The following is a 27,832-nucleotide window of genomic DNA, read 5'->3' as shown; positions in this document are numbered from 1 at the left end:
TTAAACCTGTTTGGGTTAGGGTGTCTGCAACTCACTTCAGCTCCAATGTTATTAGAACATGCTCAAAAATGAGGGTAAGTCAGGCCAAGTCATACTTTCCCCAGCACTGTACAGGTTCTATGATCTATTAGTAGTAGATTTACTATTACAGATAATATAGCTATTATTCTGTTGTAGGTTTATTATAGAAGTATTTAGAAGCCATTTCAAGCCAATCTTAAAATATTTTCATATGAATATATGAATTTACACTAAAGTCAGCATATTTATGTGGCATAAATTATTTCACTTATAACACTGGAACAAATGTGGGGAAAATGCCTGTAATCTGAAGACACATGTCAAAAGAAAATATTAGATTTTAATATTCTGTTTGACATTGTCTAAGGCCTTGCATATAAGGCCACAATCTCAATCAGATGATGGGAAGGAAAGGCACCACTTAGTGGTGTTTTGTGAAGAAGGCAGTGTGACCCCTCCTGTGGCTCCAGGGTTTCAGGGCATATAGATTCACCAAAGACAAAACTTGCAAACTTGTTTGGTTTGATGTTAACAGAACAAATGTTGATAGTGAACTTCTATTTTGACTTACCCTCCAATAAACTTCCATGCCAGAAGCAGTTGTTTACATGCATATGTTGCAGAAGAAGAACTATGCTGAGTGAGAGTTTCTTTATCCCAGCTTGGAGTGTAACAAGGTGATAAACACCTTGTTCTACAGGGAAATAAAAAAATCTTTTGAAGTAAAACCCCCCTTTTTTGACAATTTTAAAAGAAAAAAAAAAGAGTGGTAGCTCTTGTTTCTTGTTTGTTTGGGTTTTTTGATTGTTTGGGGTTTCTTTGCATTGTTCTTTGTATGACATATTTTTAAATCAGTAAAACATGGGGAAATAACAAATAGCACTGGATACAGCATGTGTTCAATTTCTTATGAAGTTTTTTGAAGTAAACCCTTTGCAGTCTTTGTTGATAATTATTTGATCTGCTTATTTCCAATAAATCCTAGGCTTTATTTACTTCCATATTTTTGCTATACAACTGCATTTAGTTTGGCATCCCTCATATGAACCATATCCTCTTAAATAAAAAAACCCAACAAAACATAGTCAGTTTTTTCCTGACTGTTGAAAAAGCTACTTCCAAGCTTGTCTTTAGAAAGGAAAGGAAATCAAAATATTGCTAGATCTTTGCATAGATATGAGTTAGGTCCTCAGGATTTTTTTAGTCTGTATTTTCTTAAATACTATAATTTTGTCCCAATATAGTACTCTAAAGAATGCCAATACTCACTGACTCCACTTGGACATCAAGGCACTGACAACAACTCTTTGAGTGTGACCATCCAGCCATATCCTTATCCATTGAGTACTCCATCCATCAAACCCACACCTCTGCAGTTTAGAGTCAAGGATGTTGTGCAGGACAGTGTCAAGTGTTTTTTGACAGGTACATGACAGGTACTGTCTTTCTTTCCTCATCTACCACTGCTGTAAATCCATCCTAGAAGGTCACCAAATTAGTCAGTCATGACTTGCCTTTAGTGAAGCTTCCTTATTTTCCGTGTGCTTTTCATATATTTTCTCAGGGGTGGAAATATACATTGACCTCTCCATCCTGTCTCTGATTTTTTTTTCCTTTAAGCAGGTTTTGAATTTGAATTGAGTAGTGCTGCACATCAGCAGATACAGCCTCATTTAAAGAACTGAAAATTTCCAGACTGTAGTAAGTAATCTGTTCATTCCTTTTCAAGCAAATCCTATTAGTTCACTTGAAAATATATTCATCCTCTTAAACTACAGTAATGTCACTCTGTTGGGAAGGCCAATATGAACTGATACCATTTTTGGGAGGCTGGGATATTCAACCAGCAGGAAATTAATGAAATCAAGGGGGAAAAGAAGCTGATTTTGTGCCAGTGCTTGGAATATCACTTCTGCCAATTGACTGTCATCCACTACAAACAGATGTGCTTTAAAAGCAGATGAAATTCATTGTTAGCATATTGCCTGGCAGCCAGAGCCAATTACAGAATGGAGAATTGAACCTTTGTAACACAAGAATTTGCATATGGACATTACGTGTACTTACATAGAGTGATAAGTATTTTCAAACTGGTTAAAGGAAGGCCTGACTAAACTCACATTATGTTAGTATGCATTAGCATAGCTCCTTATTTCACACATAATACAGAATATTTTCACTATTATATTTTAATCTGATGCTTTATTTTTGCTGATCATATTTCTTACTCTTTATAAATGTTTTTCAAGATAGAATACACTTTGATGCCTCACAACAAAAGTGTATAATGATTTCCAGGAAGAGAAAAACCTTTTTTTTGAACTCAAAATGGGAGTTAAAAAAGCAGGGGTTGGGTTTAGTTACATCACATTGAAATATCTGCATTTAAAATAAGTTCTAATTCATACAGTGGCATCTTAAAATATTTTACTGTAAGTCTTGAAATAAATGTTTCAAAACTAATTTATATACTACATATATGCATACCTGTACACAAACACATCTTTCATTTTAAATTAATTGTGTGACCGGCAATATTTAAAAGCATTAAATGTGGGTTTACTAAGGGCAGTAGCTATTACAACATTTTCTCTTCAGTCAGACGTTGAAAACATTCACATAGACGCAGTATGTAGAAATACCCTCACTTTCTATCAATCAAATAAATAAATAAATAAATATTTCTATACAAATTTAATTTGCTTCATGTTTACAAATATGTAGAGATAACTCCTTCCTTTCCTTTGGCAAGTTCTTCCTTCCCAAATTACACTATATTAAACACACTTCATTGCTATGACAGAAAATTACAGTTTTACAATGTAACATGGGCTAAATCTTGAAATTTTTTTACACCCAAAAGTCTCACTGACATACACAAGACATTTACCAACAAAATTCCAAACCCCACCCTTTCTAGATTTTTTACTTCTCTGGAGCAACCCAAACACTCAATCTCCTTCCAAAACTGTATACTTAATCTATCTTTAAAGTTTTGCTCTGTTCTCAAATGTTGAATAAATATTTCTTTTCTGTAAAATATATACCCCAGCTGAAGAACAGAAGGTCTGCTTTGGCTGTTTTGTTGCATTCCTGTCATGCAAGACATTCATGTGTGCGATTTACCTAGGCCATGAAGCAAAGCCAGTGCTGCTGCAGCACACTCTTCTTACAAACAAGTCTAAGATACTCTAAACTATTGCTAAAACTCACTGATCAGGTCTGATCATCTCACTTTCCAAGCACTGCCAAATCCTTGCCCACACCTTCACCAAATAGAGTTTTCCCCATTCTATATGTTCAGAAAGCTGCAGCAATGGTCAGTCTTCCAGCCTGTGGCTTTCAGATATTTGTAATCTATTCTCATGCCTAGGGTCCAAGACCCCCCTTAAATCAATCTTTCACTGAAGACTGAGATTGGCTGGATTCTGGTCTCCATAATATGATTGATTAATTTTCAAGGAAGCACATTTATACACTCTCATGCTAAAGAGGTAAAGCTTATTATCTGTTTTCAATGAATAAAACGTATTTGTTCAATATTTACTCAATATTTGCACTGTTTGCTCAATAAATGAGAATTTCACTGCAAATTGTTAAAATAATAAAAAAGTAGAAGGAAAATATTTATTAGATAGCCTCTGCCTGTAGACAGACAAATTTTCAACAAGAACTAATTTTTAAACAAAGATTTCTATTTGTTATTAACTCTAAAACTGGGCATGGAGTGGTAAAAGAAGCAAGGAATGAACATGAACAAAAAAGGCCTTTATTTTCACAGCAACCTCCTATGCTGGTAAGTTTGTTTGGTTTTTTTTTTTTTTGGTTTTTTTTTTTTTTTGTTTTTTAGTTGGTTTTTTTTTTTTGTAAGTAATGAAAACTCAGTTTTCCAAAGGTAAGACAGAAATTTAAGAAAAAAACCAAAACCCCAAAACAACCAACCACTTTATGAGAGTAATCTGTCACTGAAGAACAGCTTTGATAGCAAATATTTGACCAGCCTGAACAAGGACCCTGCTTTTCTAGGGAAACTATTTCAATTTCCAACACATATTGCTACTCCCTTCTACTTTGCCCAGTGGTGGACACAAGAATCACAGATTTCCACTCAATTCTGGGAGCCTGGCTATACCTCTCCCTAAGGTGCAGAGACTCTGAGGCTCTTTGAGTAGCTAGGATGAACATTTTGAACATTGAATAATTTCATTGAGATGGTTGTTATTTGGTTATTTGGTTTTTCATTTCCAGGAAAGAAGAATTGTGGTTTTGCTCCCTAACTTAAGTATTGTAGCAGTAAAATAATACATTCCACAAAATACTCCAGAAAGAGCCAGATCACTAAACAGAGCACTGTAAGATTATTTCGTCTAGAATAACATAATTCTTTTATTGTTTGGGAGACATATGTTTGTCTCTTGAAAAATATCACTCATCTTTCTTCCCTGCTGTTTTTGCAAAATATCCCCTCCCATGGAAAAAATATCATTTTACAAGTGCTCACTGACTTAGCAAGACATATTGTGGGTTAAAAGTGAATTGCAGGTGCAACTCATGGTCTGTTCTAGATGCTTTGTGCTGTTTTGCATGACAAGCACTGGGAAGATCTGTCCATGCTGTGAAGTCTGGATGCAGTAGGCAGAATTGGATGTGTTCATGCCATAAATTGGATACAAAGTGGAAGCAAATGAAAACCAAGGAAAATGGGTGGATATAGAAAACTAAAACAAACAGATTACTCACTTAGAATTATTACTGTTGGTGGCTTATTTTCTGTTTCCTGCTTCATTCATGTTGACTTTTAGGGTGTAAATGGGAATAATATTGGTGCAATTTGGAAGGTTTTATTTAGCTTGTTTTTTGGCTTCTCTGTGTGTGGAAATGAACAAGAGTGTGAATTGCTGCAGTTCTTTTTTATTTTGGAAAACAAAATCCAAACAGTTCTTGGAAACCGGAGAGTGAATGGGAGGTATTCCATATATTCCATTAATCAGATTGCCAGTAGTAGCTTCTGCTTTGAAAAGGCTGGTTAAAGAACATGAAGTCTTACAGCCAAGCTAATTCTAATTCCTACTTTTGTTCCTAAGTGACAAAGGAAAATGAACCCTGTTCAGAAGTATTATTTAAAAGTCTATTTCCTTATTAAATGACAAGCAAGTTTTCAAAGTAAAAGGTGAATGGACTTACTGACTGAAAAGCCTAGTGAGTACCTTGGCAAGGAAGGGTTTTCAAGAGCATCATAATGCCTGAAGTAATAATTCCTGAACCCAGGAAGCTGGATTTGTTGACCAAAATGTTCAAAATGGTTCTCACGAAGACTTACACCCTTAGGGACTTAAGTCAAGTTATCCCACTTCTTGGAAAAAAGTAAAATTAATATTATTAATCAAGCAGTAAAATGCACAATAGATATGCTTATATATATCCATTAAAATTATAATTTAATAATATATTTTTTTTTTCTAAGTGTTGTTGGAAAAGCAATCATTTGTGTGTGTTTTTTCCACTGGTAAGTCATGCATAGCCTACAGAAAAGGAGGGGGGCTGTATAAAGTCCACACACCCCAATTTTTGTAGCATGCTGCTTATGGCATAGAGGAAATCACTTATTTGTGTTAGTAACTAAAATAAAATTTAAGTTGTTTACAAATTAACATATATTGAGTCAGGCTTTTGCGGTTAACAATGCAGGTATTCAAAGCACATAGAATAAAAATATACATGCTCATTTATTTAAGAACTAACTTTGCATTGAATAGAATTTTCCAAACACATTAGCTGGAAATTGAATTTTATAACTTACTTCTATGTTGCAAAGTTTTGTAATGAAAAGGAAAGGAGGAATAAAAAAAACCACAAAACATAGAAGAATGAGTCAAAATCTGATCTTGTCCTGGAAAATATCCAGAGTGTTATAATTGATTCTAGCATAAATTGAGATTAGAATCTCTCCCAGATTGTGCAAGAAATTGGCCCAGGAGATGAGAAATATAATTCCAGCTCATTCCATGGTCATATGACAACTCTGTTGAGCTGCACAAGAAGTTTGCTAAACATTATGCAATGCACAGCCATACAAAAATTTTTAGTATAGCTGATATTCGATGAGAAAGATTGAATTCAATTAAATATCTGGGTAGAAGGGAACAGTCACAATCTCTTTTCCAAACAGCTCTGAGATGCTGAATAAAGCTGATGGGGTGCAAGAAAACGGAGCTGGAAGGATAGATTTATGTATTCTTTTTATAGAATGTGAAGAGTAACCAAGTTAGTACTTAAATTTCGTATTATCTTAAGTCTTTAGTATTTATCTTAAGTCAATGGGTTAATACTTTTGAGACACACATTTGCACTGAAAAATACACAGTGCCTGTCTGAGGTGGGTAGTAGAAGGAATGAGACTTATTAACATGTAACTAGATTTATCGGAGCACTAAAATGGATATGCTAAATGAATAGCTGTGTCAGAGAAACTGATTGTAACAAGTGGACTCAGAAGACAAAGGATCACCTGATGAAGATGAGAGTTAACTTTCAAACACAATTAGAGGTTATGGGAGATAAATGGTGGGACATCAGTAATTTACAAAAGAGAGAAGAACAGCAATAATTGTGGATGTCAAAAAAGGCTCTAGTTAGGCAAGAAAGGCACATGCAGGAAGAGCTCAAATTAAAAATATGCTCAAGAGTGGCAACAAAATGGGAATGTGGAAATTTAGAATATATTTTCAGTTATTTCATCACAGAAGTCTGCACTCTGGCTGCACCAGCTAAATTTTCTGGCATCTGCACAAATACTGCTGTTATCATGTCCTTGAGGAAGGAAGTGGAAAGAAGAGCTTGTAAAGAGAGAGACATCTGAAAACCCCATGCTTGCTGCTATCCTGAGGAAAGGAGAGTATGTACACCCTGTAACCATGGGTCAGTTATCCTCAGTGGTTCCCCTTCTATGAAGAAATAGCAGATAGAGCTGCAGGAAGCTTGACAGGGCAGTAGAGTCCTCTGAGACCAATGGAAGCACACAGATTTCTGGCATGCCAAGAGCCAGGTGTGACAGCCCAGGGTGCCTCTGTCAGCAGGTGCTTTGCCATGGTGAGGGACAAAGGCACTGGTAAATTTGCACTTGAGCACTTTCCCATCATAGAAAAGCCATCTAGAGATCTAATATCAAACAGATTAAAGCAAAGGCATGCTAAATAAAAATCTTTATTTCCTATGGCATATTTTTCTCTTTTAAGAAATACACATCAGAGACCTAAGACCATAAGTGGCATGGACCTATGAATATGAAGGTAAAGAAAGTAAATCTGAGGAACTTCAGAGCTAGGCTTACAGTAGAAATAAAGGGAAGGAAGCATGTCCCATGAAGAAAGAGGAGGCAGTTATTCCAGAAATGGAAAATTGCCAAGTTGAGTTTCACCACAACAGGCATTGGAAGTCTTCAAATGAAAAGGCCTGGGAAGCATTGCAATTACTGTGCCTTGGTTCATCTCCCATGCTGCATTTAGAAAGCTAAATGCCTATCATGTGTTTCTTGAATAGCATTCCTCATCACAGAGTTCCAGAGTTGTTTCCAACAAGGAAGCTCAGAAATAGACTCATATGCTTATTAAATCATCAATTCTGCTTGATTGAAAAAATAAAAAACAAAGGAAACAGAAAACTAATCAGAAAACAACATTCATGACATCAAATGGGTTTATTTTAGTTCATAAAATACTGCATAAGATCTTAGAAATCAAAATATAAAATCCTTGGAAATAAACCTAATTTCAGTTTTGTAAGATAAATATTTTATGAAGTAGATTTTTAAATATATTTGGGACATTTAAGTTTTCTCCTCCATATTTTTTGTATTTAATTTTAAATAACATACTGATAGTAAAGTTAATAGTTAAGGACTTATCCACTAATGTTAGAAGTAAAATGGTACTGGGCCAAAACAATCTATATGGTAGATTTTAATACTCAATTAGAACATATTATCAAGAGAGGTCCCAGGAAATCGCTCAGAAAATAGAAGAGTGATTTTCTTTTAGTTTTTGACTTATCATATAGTACTCAATTATATTTCATAGTTAGACACTTAGACTAAGAAAGCTTTAGACTTCCAAAATGATCTTTGTCCTTTGAAAGATGTTGTTTTGCCAATAGAAGATGGCAAGGAATTCTGTAAGGAATGAGAAGATGAATTAAGACATTTTGATAATTTCTTATATGACATAATGATTTAAATGTTTTCTTTCTTGAACAATGAAGAAAATAAGCTGTTATTTACTCTAGGGATGATTAATAGAAGACTTCAAAAATATTTCTCATAGATGAGTAATGAAGATGAAACAGTTTACAAAACAGTTTCAGAGGTATGATAAAGCAGCAGAACTGCCCTATGAAGTCTGTCTGTTTCCCTAGAAATCACATCCAAATGGAGGACTAGCCCAGACTACATTTTTAAACAGGTCATAGACATTCTTCAGATTGCCACCATTTCAGACACTCCCTTACTAAGTGAACACACAAACCTAATAACTGATTCTTTGTGCTGCATCATCTACTTACGGATCCATAGCAGAAGATGAAGGCCCTAGATATTTCAGAATTAGTCATCTTCCATTATTAAATCTTTCTGATATTCTTTGATGTCTTCCTGGATTTGGCTACCCTAAATAATGGTGACTTTCCTCATATTCCTCTTTACCAGATCATGAATCCACACGAAATACTGTTTGTAATATAGTTGTCTGGAACATACATTTGATCTGCTCATTACGGCACTAAAAGATTCATAAATGGAAAAGAAATCAGTTCCTGACATATATTGGGTCAACAGCTACTGTTTTTATGCAATGAGCTACCTTCTACAGAACTTTCGCTTTTATAGCCAGATGGAAAAAGAATAGCTCCTGGAATTTGTGGCAGGAAGAATGCTAACCAGGCATTCATTTGTTACAGATGTCAAACAGAGAGGTGTTTCTAGGTTATTTTCAGTTTAAAGGCTGCAGAGATTGATTTAAAGTACTGCTATACTTACAACAAAAAGCTATTTGACTATGATCTGTGTCAAAGAAAAATGCCATTGTTTGGCTTTCCATTTACAGAAAGATTTAATTATTCTTCAAGGTTCAGATTTTTTTAGATGCAGAAAACATTTCCTATGTTCCTGTGTTCCTGGATTTCTGATAGTGCTGCAGTTGTTAGGCAGCTTGCATATCCAGTATAGCTGAACATGGAAGGATTATCTATATCATCAGTACTGGGGAGGGGCAAACTTTCCAAATGGGTCAGCCTTGCTGTCAGACCATAGTCCCCCAATGACTGGGGCATGACTGGTCCTGCTCTAGGGATCCTAAAGAATCCTGTAACATCTTGCATAGCTGCTTTGAGATGGCTTTGTGGACACTGCTAAGAAAACTCTCAGGATGCCTTCTGGGTCAGCACTGTCATTCAGAGGCTTGGCTGGACATAACCACTGAATTGGAGATCTCTCAGGTGATTGGCTGAGATACTGGCTCCTTATCTCAGCAGCATTCCAAACCCATAGGATTGATGTATGCTTGGCTGTATCTGCTGCATGCCACTGGGTAAGAAGCATAGGCATAAGCTAATAGTACACCTTTTTAAGCAAAGAAAACAACATTATCTCCAGATCAGTAGTCATCAGTCCTGCTATACATAGTCACTTAAGAACTGCCAAGAACAGAGAACAATCTTTTCCCCCAATTTGTATTACTCACTGTCTATTTTGTGAAGCAGTTGATACAGGAAAATAAAACTTGATTATTTAAATGCACTGATAACCATCTTTTTCCTTTGTAGCATGACATAAAATATGGCAAGGAGCTATGTTGATTCTTGCAGGAATCAGAAGTAATTTTAGAAAATAGTCAGAATTAAATTTCCACAGTTCTTGAGGCACACACGATACCAGTGCTTGCATGGCTTGCTTCATGTCACACCCTACAGCTGCACTGAGACGTTTACTTTAAATGTCAATGAGGTTCTGAAAGCAATGTAAGTTGATTGCTGAAAATAAGCTAAACTTTCTTTATTCTTGTGGTTTGTAGTTCTAGAAACAAAATCAGAAATGTTTTATGTTGTAACTGGTTGAGCAAGCTAGAGATTGATGTGGTTTTGTGGTTTCCTTAGTTGTACCAGGAACTAACCAAAATACCCACTGGTCTTCTTGCTGTGCCATTCTCTGTATTTCTGCACTTTACAACATGAAAAGGGAACCTCTAAAACACTCTGAGTTGCATTTTGTTTGTTTGTTTCTAATTTCATTGTATTTTACTTCTCTTTTACAGTGGGCTTCAAGTTTGCACTGTATGGATAGTTCAAATGTCATTATTGAGTCATAATCAAACATGCATCATAGAACTATTAGATGTTAAACATTAATCTCAGAGCACAGTTTAACAAGATAAAAACATTAGTTCTAAAACCCTTACCTCTTAACCTTATGGTATCTTGGTTTGAATTTAATGACATCTTCCTCATGCAAGCAGAACATCTGAAATAGAAGAAATAAAACAAAATTAAATTTTGCTCCTGCGAATCATTTTGGTAGAATAGATATTTCCAGTCACAAGTATTAAAATAACCAAGTAAATTGTAGGCGAATTGAAAAGTGTTTAATGTTCAAAAAACTCTTGGTTAATGAGAGGTTAGTCTTGGAAAGCATTGCCAAAGTCTTGCCCTGTCTCATTCTGTTAGTGATGGGATAATAGGCTAATGTGAGCTGTTGATCTGAACTAATATGGTTCCTGGAGAGCGGAAAAGAACTCCAATGTTAAGCTGAAAGAAACAAAAGAATCAATAAGGAGAGTGTGAAGAAAATGCAATTCAAACATATCTCTTGACTTTGGAAACAAAATCTGAGATACTTCAGAAAGAAACAAAAAAAATGTGAATAAGTCCATTACTGAAAGAACTTCAGAAAAGGAGTTTAGATAGAAGGTAAAAAAAGAAGCAAAGATACCATCTCTATAAAGAGCTTGGATTAGACATAATACAACTTTCTAAGATTATGAGTTTAGTTTAGGATGACAGTACTACTTTCCTTAAGGGTCAGAATTTAATATTAGATACATATAAAATTTCTTACAATATCAAGTTACACTGAACTGAAGAACTACCAATCAAAAGGCTTGCTATGCCACCCATGGGCATTTGTTAGGGCTGGAAGACCATCTCTTATTCACGTGAAAGATCTTGTTTTTAAAGTTCTTGTTAATACTTTTTAAATACTGTTAGCAGGTATTCCTTTCCAGATACCAGTAGGATGATCTGATCTTAGTTCAATTTAAATTTTGTAGCAGAAATGTTCTCTCCTATCCCAGTATCAGCATTTGCACCTGCCCCTTCTCAGTGTCCACACAGTCATGCCTGATGTGGTCCTGATTGACTTTTTCACTGTTTCTTGGTCCTCTCTGCCACCAAAAGAGGTGGTAGAAAGGTATTGTTGCTTCCTGATATGACATTGACCAGAAGTGGGAGATTAAGAAGACTGTAGCCCATCAGTGTTGCTTCTGCAGTGAGGTCCTGTGGCTCAGGAGAAGCCTCTTCCTGGACAAAGATGAAACCTGCCATCCTTTTCCTAAAATAGGAACTTCTTAAATGATGGAGGTTTGGTGAGTTGGCACCACTCCCACAATTAACATGAAAAAAAATAACAGCTGCACCCCAAGTGTTGTAGCCAGTGCATAATAGCTGAGGCAGAGCGCTGGTGCCCACTTCTGAGGAACAGATAATTTGCACCTCATTGGTCTGGACTAGAAGCTGACAAAACAGGTCAGACAGCAGAGTCTCTTCTGCACAGACCCAGCTGTGGTGAGCTGTCCTGGCTTTTTTCACTGTATACAATACAAATTATGGTTTCAAGGCTTAGGGTATTTTTTTGCTTCTCAGGAGATTTCTCTCTCCTTTCCAAAGAAGGAAACAAACAATAGCATTTATGAAGCTAAAATTCTCTTTATTGCTGTATAAAAATTATTTTTCTTCCTCACACTGAATTCCTGGCACTGTAACAACATCTGCCTCGAACATGAGTTAATTTATATTTAAAGTTTTGGGTTGGCTTTTCAACCTTCTAAAATATTCATTAACAGCTTTATTTAGTTTTTCAAATTATGTTAATAAACATGGACAGTTTATTTATATTTGTTTGCATAAAATCTTTAGTAAACAAACAACAAATTAAATTTGATTCATAAATAAATGGCATCTTTTATGAAGTTAATCTGACTTCATATGTTTCTTTGTCACTGAGCAAAATTTACAGAATAAACATTTTCAACTAATCTTTTTTTACATATATACAACTTTAAAACTAGCTCCTTTGCAACTTAATAAAGTTAATCAACTTTTATTTGTAAAATTAACAATTTTGTTTTCCATTTTAAACCCTTTCATTTGCTTTTCTCCACCCTGAAAATCTACAAAATCTTGCTTTTTTTAATGTTTGCCCTTTTATCCACTTAAATAATTTCTAAAAACTTGTTTCAACTCCACCTCTGTTTTCATTTCCTTTCAGTAATGCCTGAGTTCTTGTAATTGTGTGTTTCCATCCTAGGGGCACCTCCATGTGCCAAGCCTGGCTCAGACATGTGTGGTTAATTGGCTGAGCAGGTGTATCCATGAGGAGTCACCCACTGCTCCACACCAACAAGCTTTGTAGAATGGTAAATGAATCAGTCCAAAGGGAAAATATATTTTAGAAGTGACCATTATAGAAGTATATCAGGATTGTAAAGCTGAATTATTGCTGCTTTTGAGTTACTGTGTGAACAGTGAGTTTTGTGATCTCACTCTTGGTCCTCAAATGATAAAGCATCCTGTAGCATTTTTTGGAACAAATTTAATTCCATTCCAGGGGTGAATGTTTCAATCAACTGTACGGCAGATGCTTCAGACTGCCACTCTGAAACTGACCGACTGTAGCTAAAATTTCCTTTTCCACATGACCAAGAATTTAGAAAAGAAAAGCACTTTCAGCTCTGGAAAGTAAGGCCAGGGGAAAACCGAGTACTGTTCTTCCTATCTCATTTGTGTAGTCCTTGTTCATATCTTAACTTGTAAAGATAAAAAAACCCCTCCTTTGTTTCAAGGTAAACAAAACTGGGAAGCTCTGTCTCGGTTTGGTGGGGTTTTTTGTTTGTTCATGTTTTTTGGGTTGTTGTGGTTTTGTTTTGGGGAGGAATTTTGGGGCTTTTTTGGTGGGTTTTTTGGTTTCTTCTTTTTTTTTTTTCTTTTTCTTTTCTTTTTTCTGTTGTAAAATCAATAGTCTCATTTATTGCTTTGCTTTGCAAGGGTCTAGTGTATGGTGCACATGGACTGAAGAAAAGAATCTTCTTTCGCTTTCTCAAACATGCCAATACATGTTAGGACAGTTGTAGAGTACATACTGCATAAGGGTAAACAGCAAACACAAAGTGGGCAGACTTGCTTGTTTGGTATGTGTGAGGTACAGCATAAACACCTCAGTGCTCACATTAGACACATTTTCTCTCTGCTCATTTGCATTTGTTTTCAGCTAGAGGCACTCTGTACAGATGTGGCTAAAAACACTAGAGTTAATATAACCCAAACAGTTTTATTCAAATACCCCTCTCTGTACAAGCACCTGAGAAGGCATCTAGCATATAATGAATTGCTGTTTCCTACACTTATTCCTCTAGCCCAATTTATGTGCAGAAATTCAAAGACTAGTAAAATGTTAAAATAATTACAGAATTATGGAACCATTCCTCCACTCCTGACACCCTTTTATGAATCTTAAACTCCTGTCTTTGTTTGAACAAATGTGCAAAAGATTGCTTATAATGAGGCCATGTGAAAGGGTTTGGACTTGCTCCACATTGAGTGAAACAGAATGCAAGGATTTCTGAAATGGTTCTGAAGTGGAGTGGCACCTCTTCAACCAATTCTGCACTGAGCCAGGCCTGTTGGTGCACTCCAGCTGCCACTCAACAGGACCACTGTGGCTTGCTTGGAAGCCCCTGAGTGTGCATCAACATAGCCATAACCCAGAGTGGTTTGTGTTTATTTACATATATTTTGTGATGATGATGATGATTGTAAAATGAAGGAGTTCTGGCTTATGGACTTGTATAGCACACTTTAAATAACTAAAAGTCTTTATTCAGTCTGGTCATTGTCCATTCATATTTTCTGTCTTGAGGGACTTTTATCTTAACGATTACTACAACCACACTCACTTTGGGCACTAATTGCCATGGGAATATATTTTATAAAGAACAGAAAATGAACCTTTGCCTAAGCTTTCCTCTCTAGTGCAAGGTCTATCCCTCATTTAGCCTTGTTCTGAATAAATGTGATGTCATTGTTTAAGAGACTGAACACTTTTCACAAGACACTACTGGTCATGATGTTTATTGACAGAAAAAGAAGAACAGCTAATGTTATCCTAATTATTCAGAAATCTTTTAAGTTAAGTCTTGATTCCAAATTGATTGAAATGAACTTAAGGAAGTAGTTTCATCTGGCTTTGGATCATGTCATAAAGCTTTAACTTACACACACAGGCAGGAGTTCCCCACATAAGCTGAGGTCTGCTGGCACTTTTTCCTTGTTACTCAAGAAAGTAGGATAATTGTCAGGATTTTTTTTTCCCCTTTTAATCAGAAGGAACAAATTGAGTGCTGAATTGTAAATTATCTCCCTTTGGCCTTTGTCTGCAATAATATCTCTAACTTTAATGGATGTTCTATCATTACATTGCAATAATTGAATAATGACATATAGTGATGGGTGAATGATGTCCAGCCACCAACTCTATTACTATACTGCTCTCCTGTCCTCTGCAGGAGTTAAAAGATTAACCAACACATGAGTCACTAGGGGGGAAAAAAAGAAAAAGATAAGTATTCTTATTAAATAAACAAAGGAGGAAATTGTCCAGCCCATTGTCCTGGAAGCTACATACTATAGTAATCACTGTCAATGCAGTTTTCAATTTCAGTGTTGTATATATTAAAAAAATAACACTGAAAATCTGGTTTTATGGCTGATATATTCTGATTTTGCGGGTTTGTTTCTCCTGAAATCTTTCACCAGTTTTTGTTTCTTACTTCCATGTGTTATACAGATCAGTGTAATTATGTTTTGACAGAATTCAAAACTTGGTTTTGAAGATGCTAGGTTAAACAGAGTTCCTTAAGCAGACTTTCTCAAAATCAACAGTTCTAGCTAATCTATATCTTCAGAATGAAAAAATAAATATTATCATAATATTTATGTCTAACTCAAATGCTAACACCTGATGCTACAGGAAGGCCACACAACTACAAAAGCACTTTCAGGTTGGCAAGTGAGACATACAGAGGGTTTCCTTCACCCTGAAGCTCTGCTATCCACAGAAACACTCAGCCAGGATTGCTCCATACCTCGTAAGAAAAGACCTTAACCTAGAGGGCTTGGCTGGAACAGTGCAGGCATTGATCTAGAGATTCATCTCAGCTTCCTTGTACTGTGGTCCTGTGTATGATAATGTGAAAGTTGGCAACTACAGAACTGTTTTGGGAGTTTGGACAATTTTTTTTCCCTTTTTTTTTCCCCCTGATGTTCTAGGATGCAAAACATTATGTTGAGACAATGTTTATTGACAGAAAAAGCAAGTAATAATATGAAAGTTTAGTCTGCAAGAATCTTGTGATGGGGAAATCACAGCTTCTAAAATTTAAGCTCATACATGGAGACCTGGTATTGCTGGTATGCAATGAAGCTTGATAATAATTTACATGCATACACTTTAAATTAGTGAGTTCAGATGGAAAGGTAGAACAGATTTGGTAGAAGAGTAGAAGAGACCTGGACAGAGAAAGGCAATAAACAGAACTAATCAGTGCGTGCTTTATAATGAAAAGAGTTGTCTATTTGAAAAAAAAAAACAAAACAACTCCCTTCAACCCTTCCTCTTCTGGTTTTGTCAAATTAACATAAAGTTTTTAGATAAAGTTAGTTTTTGATTTAAGGCAACTTGAACAACAAAGTAGAATAACAAAAGGACAAATATCATATGGAATACAACAGCTCCAATGATAATTTTGGCATGTCATTGCAAGGAGAGCATAAAGGCACTGGAAAGGGAAAAAAGATGAAGGGATGGAATGGCTTTCCCCTCTTACCTCTCCTCTGTCCTGCTCTGAGCCCTAGCAGCAGCGATACGCCTACTGTTGGTCATTATCAGGCTTTTCCACATGCTCAGGATTTCTCCAATACTCTTCCTTCATTCACTTTGCAATCAAAAGATCTAGGAACTTCCTATACTGGAGGTTGTACAGATAAGAAGTACTTGAGTACTTTTCAAGTGAAAAATTACAAGTGACTTAAGGACTGAAAAACAATAGCAAAGCTTTAATGAAGTTCATTTTGTTTAGCTCTTAAAAGATGAGGCAAATACCTAGTTTGATCCTAATCTATTGGAAAAATTACAGAAGACATAGAACTTTTAGAAAATACATATTCAGCCAACTGCTGCAATATGAAATAAGAAATTGTAGTTAGGGAGGAAATTAAAGGTAAATTTTTAATGGCTACAGTGATTAATGAGCTGGTAACCAAAGCCTGTGGCTACCAGTATTTCCAGTGATCACCTACTATTGGAAATTATCAAATCGGGGATGGATATTTCAGGAAAGGTGCACTCTGATGCAAGCACAACTGTTGAAACTGAAGGAGGAATTAAACCACTCCAGTCTTCTGTTTCCTGACATTGAGACTAGATGAGGACATTTGTCCCTACAGCCTTAATGATGCTCAACATTTCAGGTAGAACAAGCCACAGAGCTTCCTACAGAGGCATGTGAGGATCATGAGACATAGCTTCTCGTCATGAGATGAAATGAGATATACCTGGAATTTGAGGAAATTTCAGACATTCTCTGTCATATGGTGGGTCCCAGCACAGGATAGGACATGCTAACAGTCTTGTTGAGTGACCCAGAATACATGGGTCTTGCTATAGGGCTGAGGGACTTGTTTTTATAATGTGATTGATGCATATCATACTATGGAAGGCTGTGGCTTCCTCAGGAAACTGGGATACAGGAGGGCATAAGCAATATGTTCTGAGTTGTCCCCTGCTTGCCTTTGAGGTGGGGAGAAGGTGCAACTTGCATTGATTTCACTGATAGAGTGTGTATGGAGAACTCCTGCCTGTAGTTATGAGGGTAAGAATTCAGGACTCCTTTCTTAATTCCATCACTGATCTATTGCAGCAGACGGGTAATCAGATGTGCTTTCTAAGATTAGTCCTATATATAGTTAATACAGCAAATTTTTCTGATCTATTATTATTGTGTATCAGTAGTATTTATGATCAATGTATTTGCAAGTGATTCTGTTCTGTTCTAGCTTTTGAGTGAAGTTGCTGCTGTGTAATGGCTCATGCACATTTTTGAAGAGCAACAGTATATCAATACTGCATAAAGAGTTGGACTGAGATTTTTGTAAGTAAAGTAAATTTTGCCCAGAAAGATGTAGAAGCAGTCTTGTTTATCTTTACTACACACATTTTCCAGTAAAGATTTGATATTGGGAGACTCAAAGCACTCAAAAAGAAGCAAGCATTTAATGAAATTATTAAAAGCAAACTCTATTGTCAATATACAGTTTATAATTTCCCTGTTATTAATTTTTCTTATACATCTTCTTTACCCAGACCACCTACTAGCATTTCTGACTTAATTGTGGGGTTTTTTCCCCCAGTCTTGCTGTTTCCAGCATAATTCCCAAATTTTTGGTGCAATTACTTGTAGTAGACTCCAGGGAGAAAAAGTAACACATGAAAGAAGGAGCATAAAGTCCAAACTGTTCCATTGCCCATCATAAGTAAGGTAAGACATAAGGAGCAATGACTGATGTACCAGCTTTTAACAGTGAGGTCAAGCTCTTTGTTAGTGACCAACCTGTTGTAGGGCAGGAATAGAAGACCTGGAGTTACAGATTTAAATAGAAGGAAGAGAAGTGGGGAGTATATATTTTGATTCAGCTGTGTTTGAGAAGGGTTGAAAAACTCTTGCTCCTGGAAACAATGAGATACAAACCTGTTTGCATAGTTGAGCTCTGGCCAGAAAGGATTCCTGTCAAGTGAAATATTAACCAATAAGGAATGCAGTTTCTTAGGGCAATGAACTATTGGCTTCAAACCAACTTTAATGCAGAGCTAAGGTGACCATTTAAAAAACATATATGCATACAGAGGTCTGCATGGCTGCCAGACCAGAATAAGATTACCCTTTCTCTTAGCTATAGCTTACCTGTTTGTAATTGGCCTGGTTCTGTAGTGCTGAAAAGTAATTTCTAGCTGTATAGTGGACAAATGTCTATTACTTTGGTTGTCATTGCTACAGGCAGGTGTTTATATTATGAAAATTATAATAGCAGCTGGGAGCTCTATTAGTAATTCTAATGTTTCAGGATAGACAGAGAACTCAAGGAATGTTTCCTCCCCAGAGTCTCTGCTGGGAGTGATAATCTTACTAAGCAAGGCCAAATTTACACAGGATCCATGACATAGGAGGCATGAAAAGGGAAACATGAAAAGCTCTGAGCCTGTTGAAGGTGACAGGTAAAAAGCCCCATTCCTTTGCAGCATGATGTGCTGGTTCTGCTGGCAAATGCCACATTCAAGATGAACCCACTGAACCCACCAGGTAGTAGCTGCTCTAGGAAATGCTTTTCAGGCCCCAGGAGGCATCTATGCTAAATGCCAAAATGCCAGTGGAACAACTCATTTTTTCTGTCAACTCAGAAAGGGCAAAGCCTCTAAAGCACAATCTAGACCACAGTGTTCATGCTAAATCATTCCCTCTTTTTTTTGTTCACAAATTGCAAAGTCTGGCTTTCTGTCCATGGGCTCTGATGGGTTCTGATGTGCTTTGCAGGTGTTCAATGTACAGCTGGAGAAGGCCCAAATGTGTTGGAACTCACACCTGTGGGATAATTAAAAAAAACCCAGCAGTGTTCTCTGCAGAGTGATTTCTTTCTCTAAGAACTATTAATTTCTCAATGACTTGGTGGCACTCTGGAGATACTAAGAGTAGGACTGATGTGCTCCTTTTTTGGTGGGTTTCAATCCACTCATAGGTTCTTGTAGATTCCTTACAATTAGAACATTTTTTACTGGGAAATTTAGGAGAAGGAAGATGGGAATAGGCAAGCATTACATCCCAAATCCTACTCACTTGTGACACTAAAATGGACATATACCTTCATGGGAGGTATATGACTTAAAAGAAATAAGAAAGGCCTCATTAATACCAATGCTAAAACTATCATAGCTAGGAAGCTGGTTTAATCTACTCAAAAGAAAAAAGGTGTCTCAATTTGCTGCGCTTTTATTTTCTGTTTTTCACAGGGTCATTCCAACATTAATTCACATTTGGTGAGCTCCTAGTCACAGCAGAAAGAGCAAGAAAATACTTCCTCTAGGATTTCTTCTCACATTAAATGTTTGACTATAGCCTCAGAGAAGGACAGTGATGGACAGTGTCCAGGAAGTGTCTCAGCTCTCATTAAACACAGATCATTAAACATACTGCACGACAAGTCATTGTGGCTGTCACATATAGTTAGGCCATGCTGCTGCTGTTACCACTATGCAAAAGGCAGGATGTCAAGTTTTAGTATCATTACAATTTTGTCCACAAAAAGATGCAAAAATTTAACCAAAGCAACCACTTTGCTTTCTCTAACTCCTCCTTTTATCTCATACCTGTTGATATTGACACATGGAGGGATTTCACTCCTCAGCAAATATCAGTGGCTTACAGACAGAGTTGACTGTAAAACTGTATTTGTGGGCCCATAGCTCACATTGCTTTCAATGACAAGGAAATAAAGGCTTACAAGGGACTAATTGTTCAAAACACTAAGCATTTCTGACAAGGCACTTTGAGTACAAAATGGAAACCTGATACTCTTGCAGAACCAAACTGAGCAAACAATCCTTCAACAAGAGAAAAAAAGAGAGAAAATACAGCCTTAGAGGGGATTTGTAAATGCCTTCATAATAGGAGGCACTACTGAACTCCTATAATGGCATCTGGAGTATATCACTGTAGGATCACCTTTCTTAGGGAGGTGTATGGAAAACAGCACATCAAACTCTACCCTCTGCACTCAGAGATTAAATTGTTGCTAAGTCCATGAACAGAGTGGGTCCCAGTGTGGTAGAGATCACTGCTACTATTTTTAGTCTGTATTTCAATAGCTTCAGATGTCTTAAGCAGGTCTTGCCCCTCATCCCTCTCACAGGGGATGTACTGTCAACTACTGTGTGTCTGCAGCTGGGATGCAGCCTGATTCCAGCCTTCCTCCAATGTGCTCCTGGTAACACAAGGGCAGAGCACTTAGTAATCTGTGATCCAAGTACACCTGGTGGTTAATGCCATTGCAGTACAACTAGCAGAAAAAGAATAAATTGTCTGAAACAGGTGGACAATTGAATGGACAATCTCCTTCCTTTAAAAAAAACCCAAAAGAAACGAACCAAAACCAGGAAAAAAATGCACTGATTCCATGTTCTGCTTTTATGTAAGAAAACCCCCAGAGCAGAATAGAAAACCCACCCCTCAAAAAACAAACAACCCTTCACTCAAAACCACAACTCAGGTGACAAGGTGATAGATAAACTAACCAATTGGATTTTGACTTGCTGAGATCTAGGTGATAACTCAGATCTTGTAACTGGGAGCACTAAATATATGTGAAATAAAATTTAAAAAAAACCCAAAACCTAAATTTTGAAGAGAATCTGCCACCCCCAAATTTAAGGAAATTGTATCTTGTTGTTTTATCTTCATTATAACAGAAAATAAACAGAAAATTTTATTTGTGATCCAAATAGAAATATATTTTGGCATCTGTTCTATGCCAATAGTTGCTCTTGCTATGAACATGCTTACATTTTATTGCATTGGGCTATTTGCCACTTTATGTAAGCTACACCAGCTGCTCTTGCTCTTGCATGACAGATTACTGTATGTAGCACTCTGGTTTTTCCTAAAGCAGATAACGCTTTGTAAAATCCGGATAACTAAGTCTCTAGGAAGTGATTGTAAGTTATATTAAAACTGCAATAACTGAGAACCAAAACAGCCCTGAAGAACCGCACTAAAAAGCTGCTACTTCAAGGGAAGATTGTGGTTATGGAGAGCTGTTTTTTTACTAATGTATATTCTTACATTCTTTTACCTGCTATTTTTTTTCTAGTATTTGCTGGTTTTGCTTAAAGTTGGCACACAATGAATAAAAATATTAATAATAATTTTTTATACCGTCTATTTTAATTTTTATGGCAATAAAATACACTGAAATCAGTTTAGTTCTACTGAAAACAAAGCCTCCAAATTCTCTTTGTTGCATTTCTGTGACAGGTTTCATGCTCTGTTTTCCTGGCAACCTTCTGCCTGGGAAAGCAGCATTATGCAAATAAAAACTCAAATGGCAGCCACAGAAGGGAAATAGAACACAATTTTTCTTGACATCTTGGTAATATAGGTAAGATCATGCTATCACAAAACTAAGTCAAGTTCTTTTTCTCAGGTGTAAACTCTGCCTCAGCTACATTTTAAAACCAGTTTTTCCTATTATTTGGATGCAAGATGGCTGCAAAATCATATTAATTCCAAATTTAGAAATTAAATGTTTAAGCAGTAGTTGAACTTTGCTGGTTTGGATAGGTGTTGGTGATTAAAGTGCCCATAAGGTTGTGTGGGCGCTGCTGCTGCAATAAAAAGTCTAAGTATAATCGGTCTGAGGGTGTGGAGAGAAGCAGCAGGGCATGCTGGTAGGGACAGTAAAAGCTCAACAGGGTTACGGAAACCTGCCAAATCTCCATCCTCACCACAGGGAGCTCCTGATGCTGCCAGGCAGTAAGGAAAACAGATGGCTGGTGCCTTTAAAGCCAGTAACATTAATTTCTGTGCCTGTTGTGTATTTTTGCTCCTTCCCCTCGATTTTCCAACTCCTGCAGTAGCTCCTGTAGCAGCCAGGCATTGGCAGACATGTTGGAAGGCAGCCACGCACGCGGGTGAGCTTCAGCTGAAGATGATGGCTGCTTTGTTTTGGTTTTCCTTTTCCCCAAGCTGCTTCCACAATTTGGCAAAGGGGCATCAGGATTAGAAATAGGGGGATTGAAGAACATGCCAGAAGCTATTAGAGGGAAGGAAGCAGAGCTATAGTAAATGTGGAGATGGAGCAGTGCCAGTAGGAGCGTGGGCATGGGGGTTTGGATGCAATTAGCACAGCCAGACAAACATACCCTAACATGGACACTTCACAGCTACATGCTGAATAATCCTCTATTTTGTGCTTATTTTCAGTGGGGTTTAGCTAAAACCTGTAGATGGGACCTTGTTTTTTTTCCTCAAAACCAGCAGTAAAGTGGACCTGGTAAATCTGTAGCAGCTAGAAAATATTTCACAGAATGCTCCAAATCAAATCTCCATATCTAAAAAAGAAGAGCATGAGATGGAAAAAATTAATGTTTAAGTTTGTTTGCACTGTATTTCAGCTATTCTGAATGACTGAAAGAGTTTGGGCTTTTTTTCCTTAGCTTTCTGAAACTTCTAATGCGTTTGTTGTGACGACTAACAAAGCATCAGTTTGAAGGCAGACAGAAACACATAGGATGCTGAATTTTGATTTTAGAATATAATTAAGAGATCTCAGAGAAAAACATAGGCTTGAGCTGAGTTAGGAATTCAATGAAATATTGACATGCAGAGTAATGATGGCATATGACTGACTTGTCACCTACCTTAGGAGAAAGGTTCTGCCCTTGTGCAGCTTTCTGGCTGTTGATCTCAGGCAATGAGTGTTTTGTGCTTTTAACAGATGTTTCTGATTTAGGCCAATGAAAGCTAATGGAAGCTTTTTCTAGTCTCTGAGGAAAGAGTGCCAGCCCAATCAAACAAGCAAATTTGGAACTTGGCATCTGAATTGAATAGCAAAACCAGATAATTTCCTTTTGCAAAAGCTGTGTGCCATCATTATTCTATGATACTCTAAAAATTTCATAATTAGTACTGACTTGTTATTTTTGCCATCTCCTGCATTTAATCATTTAGCCTTTATTGCTGTCTACCATGAAAGACACTAAAGCCACTTATTCAAAAGGCCCGTCTGGCTTGTCCAAAATAGAACACAATTCCCAAACCAGCAAAATATGATGCATACAGCTGCCCCAGCTATGTAATTGTAGCAAATATTTCTAGAAGCACAGCCACAAAACAAACTCAATAGAAGCATCTAAGTATTTAACTGACGTGTATTTCCAATTGATATTCTTTTACATTTGGTAGCATAGGTTATCACCATTCTTTTCTCTGGTCTCTGGTTTATGAGCTTCACATGGGAAAGATAAATATAGAGTAGAATAGCCATGGTGCATTAAATCACAAAAAAAAATCCCATTAATAAGTCCGATTGAAATGGTACTTATGACTCAATGATAAGGTACTTAAGAGCTATAGATGGATATTTTTTATTAATGCTGTAGAACATACTCCATCAAACTACCAATAAGTATCTACAAATAGATTATTAAAACACTTGCAGATACTCATAGAGTCTACATAGAACTGAAATTATCGTTTGGCAAAAAACCATAACATTTCTCAAGAAAGGCTGCAGTATAGGTATAGATATTAATTTATGGCTTTCAGTTAGGAATGGTCTGTGATTAAAGCACTATATTATTTCTTTGCTTTTAGTCACAAGTAACCCTGTCTCCCTTGCAGTCTTTGAATTTGCAAGTAGCTGAAGAATCTGATGCAGAGTGCAGAACATGAATGAACATTTGAAAATTAGTGGCAAGAATTTTCTTGGCTCATTGATATTAGCAAGTTGTGGAATTTGAAAGATAACAGGTATTGCTTTTTTACCTTCTTTTCTCAACAGTCTTAGAATTTTACTTTGTATGTGCTATATATACAGGCTTCATGCCCTGCAAAGAGAAATGACATTTTCTCCAAGCCCTTAACTTAGTAGTTGACACAGTGGTATGTGTGATAAGAGATGCTGCACCTCTGGAAGTGTATCTAGTTCCCTTTTGTGATGCTGCTGTTTATTGCATCTCTCCAAGCATGTATTTTAGGAAATGCACTCATGAGTTTAGTTCCCATTTTGTGCATGGCTGTTGATACATGCAATTTTTTTTTTTTTGTGGGGTAGAATGGCAACCTTGTTTATTACTATTATACTATTGCAGTACTTGTGCTGTTTTGGTGCAAGCACATCATTGTTTGCTTGTGGGACTACTCTTATAACTCTCTTGAGTGTCTAAGTTGTATATGAATCCAGTGATTCATTGAGGGTCATAAATTCTGGTGAGAAGTGCTGTGTAATGCCCTTGCACAAAGGCAAAGCATTACTAGCTCTGTGGAGAGGTAGGCATAAGAAATTTGGAAACTCTGAAATGGGGTGAAAAGTTTTTTTCTTTTCTGTAGTGCTTAGAGAGTGCCTACAGAGTGTAAAATGCCCAAGACATATATCTTTAACCCAGTACCTGAAGAATATGCAAAACCTTAAAGTGCTGGGTTTAAAGGTTTGAGGGAAATTGATTTTACCAGTCTAAAAATGTTTATTATAAAAAACGGAATAAGTTACTTGACTCCATCCTAAAGAGGAGGTTGAGGGACCTGTGTGTTTTCTCACTGATTTGACTCTGGGATGGGAAAATTTTCTCACAGCTGGGCGATTTAGTAATCTTCTGGCTACAGGCTTTGAACTGAACATACACCCTACTATCAGAGCTAGGTTCCTCAGGCCCTAATATGGGATTATGGTGATAACTGCATAGTTTAACAAAATGTTGTAGTTGGGATTTGAGCAGGAGCTGTTTAGATTATGCCAGCAGAAGCACTGGCCACAAAAACAGGACATGTAAACTCTCAGCCCTGCTTAGAGCAGAAGGCAAGAGGCCAGCATACAGGCAATGCTTCGAACAGATGCTGAGGTTATAGGACTTAAGGTTATAAGATGTTTAAAACCAGATTTTTACAAAAGCTGACATGGTAAAATCTTGTGGGTTTATACAGGCTGTATGACATATATTACAGCTGTACTTTGTGTAGGCACCAAGATCTAAATCAGTTTCAGGGAAAGGAAGAAAGAAATCAAATGTTTAATCAAGGCACTGTTCAAGTTCACCATGTATGTGAAGGTAGAAAGCCAGTGTGAACATACTTCTAGAGGCAGTGAGTGAAATCCTGCACTGATCATTACAGGGAAAGAGAAGTCCTAAAACATCCAGTAAATCTGTTGAGGTTCTTTCTCTTAATTTCCTGTTCAGAGCTAGAAGTGGAGGAGAGAAATGTATCACGTGGTTTACCCCTGTTGATGATATTGTGCTGTCTGGGTTCTCAGAAAGCTCTAAAAGCTGTTATTTGTTCCAGACACAAAGAAAGCTTTCAAACTGTGACATTCTCAGTGAGAAATGAGTTCATTCAATATAATTGGACTGCTTTAATCACCTGAGCCTCCTTCCTGAATTGCAGCTTGCTTCTCACTTTGACTCAGCTATCCAGTGGTCCCCACTCCTGAATGTTTTCAAAATAATGGGCTAAAATCCAAGAATGTACCAAAAGCTGCCCAGTCACCAAATGCTCCTGAACTAATTTCAAACATTACTTGGGAATGATTCTTCTTACATGTTGGAAATGTCTTACCGCTACAATGGGAAGCTTATAGTGTCCTGCAAACATGTCTCTCTTAAGGTTTATGTGTATGTTTATTATAAAAAATGCTATTGAAAAAACAGATTCAGAGTGATACCAGCAAACCCATCTTTAATGCCACTCTGAAAGGCTTGTTCATGTAATATAATCAAATAATTAGGAATTGCTTCTTCTTGAGAAAAATACAGCAAAAGGACTAAAGTCATTATGTGTATACAGGACTCCATAAGAATTTTATCTGGATATCGACTGGGATAGCTCATCCTCACTGCCTACATCTACAGCGGGTAGCATGGTTATTCTAACCCATGCAGTGGACACATAAAATACCCACAAAGATTATAGATTATCAAAATATTTTGTTTCATAAAACAACAACAAAAAAAATTTCTGTTACAGAACATATCTTACATTGAATTTATCTATCTTGTTACCTAATATTTAAGCATTGTTTAAATTGATCCTGCAATGGAGTTTAGTGGCTATATGTGGCTGATGTGGAATATCTGGTCAGACAGAGTCTGGATAACCTTTCACTTTATTATAGCTTTGAATTTTCATATAACTATATTAATTTTTTTAAAAAAATTCTTTATAGATTTACATTTGGCTTAATTGGTGTTTGAAACCCCAGAGACAGGGAAATGTCATGTGGTTCAACGTTTGTTTTTCAATCAGCCAGCTAACCAGAAACCTCTGTGTATTTTCAGTGTCACACAACTTGGACCACAGTCTCAGCTTCTGAGTCATTGTGCTTCAGGTTGGGATGTATACACACAGACACCCAGAAATACTATGAAGAAATTAAATAAGCTTATCCAGCAATAAATTAGCATTTCTGGTTTAGGCTGGCTTTTAAGTTTGCATCTGCAAACAGCTGAAGATAAAAGGTTGAGATTTCTGTATTTGTTAATCTAATTTTACATCTCATTCTTCAAATAGCAGAAGTATTTAAATTTTTTTAACAGGACATCTTTATTCATTGTGCTGTTCCAGGAGCATTCAGGAAAACTTACAAAGTTGTGACTATATCTATTTTCTAGGATGTCCTTCTTTCAGTATAAATCTCACATTTAAACTCCATAATAAGACATACTGGCAAATTGTGTTCAAAGAATTAATTGCCTTTGTGGCTTCAAACTGCTTTTAATTTAGAACATGATCCTACTATTTCCTTTTTTGTAGCATTACTGGACAAGAGGACCTTCTGGACTTTTGCAATGATTTGCAAAAACACCCTGAAACAACCTTTACTAAGCCTATGTTTTGTACTAGTTGAAATTACATTTGGGTGGGTTTGGTAACAGAAAGTTAAGGGATACTAATCAGACAGGCATTGTTGACTGGCAAACCCATGGAAAGTGAAGAAAGAGGAGGAGGAGGAGTATGTGGGTAAAGATGGCTACTCTGTAGTAGCTAGCTGACTGCGATTTCAGAAAGAATAAATCTATTTTTTTCTGAGGGGACTCCCTGAATTTGTGCCTGGAGTTCCTAGAAGTAAGGGTGTCTTGAGTCTGAAATGATGAACATTTTAATGGAGTTCCAAGTTTTTTCCATAAATTTTTTTTGAAGTATAGCTTTCCAGAAACCATTGCAACAATCAAGGAAATTACAGAAATACTATTAAGTAGTGAAGCTCTGCATGAGTTGTCTATTTTAGCAGGGTTCAGAGTTTCAAGAAAATCAAGTAACTGATAGATGGGTCACACTCCTGGTTGGCCTTAGGGCCAGCTGCCGCTCTGCATACATGAATGCACATGAGTCATCTCAATGCCTCGGGGACGAGGTGGCCCCATGAGTTAGGGTAACATGACAGCTTGTTGGAAATTAGAGCAGAGAGAGGGGCCCTGCAGAAGTTTATAAACAGAACAGGTGGCAGAAAGTAAGGGGTAATCACACATTTTAAATGAAAAAGGAAAAAAATCTCTAGGGGCTGTATGGCCCTAAAATTTTCAGCTAGGTCTAGGAGGGCTCCTGTGAGATTCAATGCTTCAGTCACCTAGCGGGCATACTTTGGCAGGTTGCTCTGCCCCCCAAAAACCTATTCCCTTAGTCTTCTGTACAGGATTTATATGCTTCACTGAATGTCCACCTGCTGCATGTGTATGTCA

The 27,832-nt window shown here is 36.8% G+C and overlaps 1 long non-coding RNA gene across 1 annotated transcript in view; it reads right to left on the bottom strand.

The window, feature by feature from the left end:
• Positions 1-328: 328 nt before the first annotated feature.
• Positions 329-27,832, bottom strand: part of LOC135308878 (uncharacterized) — a 61,682-nt gene continuing 34,178 nt past the window's right edge. Inside the window, exons 6-9 of the long non-coding RNA XR_010369270.1 lie at positions 16,164-16,304; positions 10,467-10,528; positions 1,291-1,500; positions 329-715 (exon numbers count right to left, since the gene is read on the bottom strand). This is a non-coding gene — a long non-coding RNA (uncharacterized LOC135308878). The remainder of the gene's footprint in view (positions 716-1,290; positions 1,501-10,466; positions 10,529-16,163; positions 16,305-27,832) is intronic.

The sequence above is a fragment of the Passer domesticus genome, chromosome 10 (genome assembly GCF_036417665.1).
Source record: "Passer domesticus isolate bPasDom1 chromosome 10, bPasDom1.hap1, whole genome shotgun sequence".
Taxonomy (NCBI): domain Eukaryota; kingdom Metazoa; phylum Chordata; class Aves; order Passeriformes; family Passeridae; genus Passer; species Passer domesticus.
Note: the sequence above shows the minus strand (reverse complement) of the source record. Positions and strands in the feature narration are given on the sequence as shown.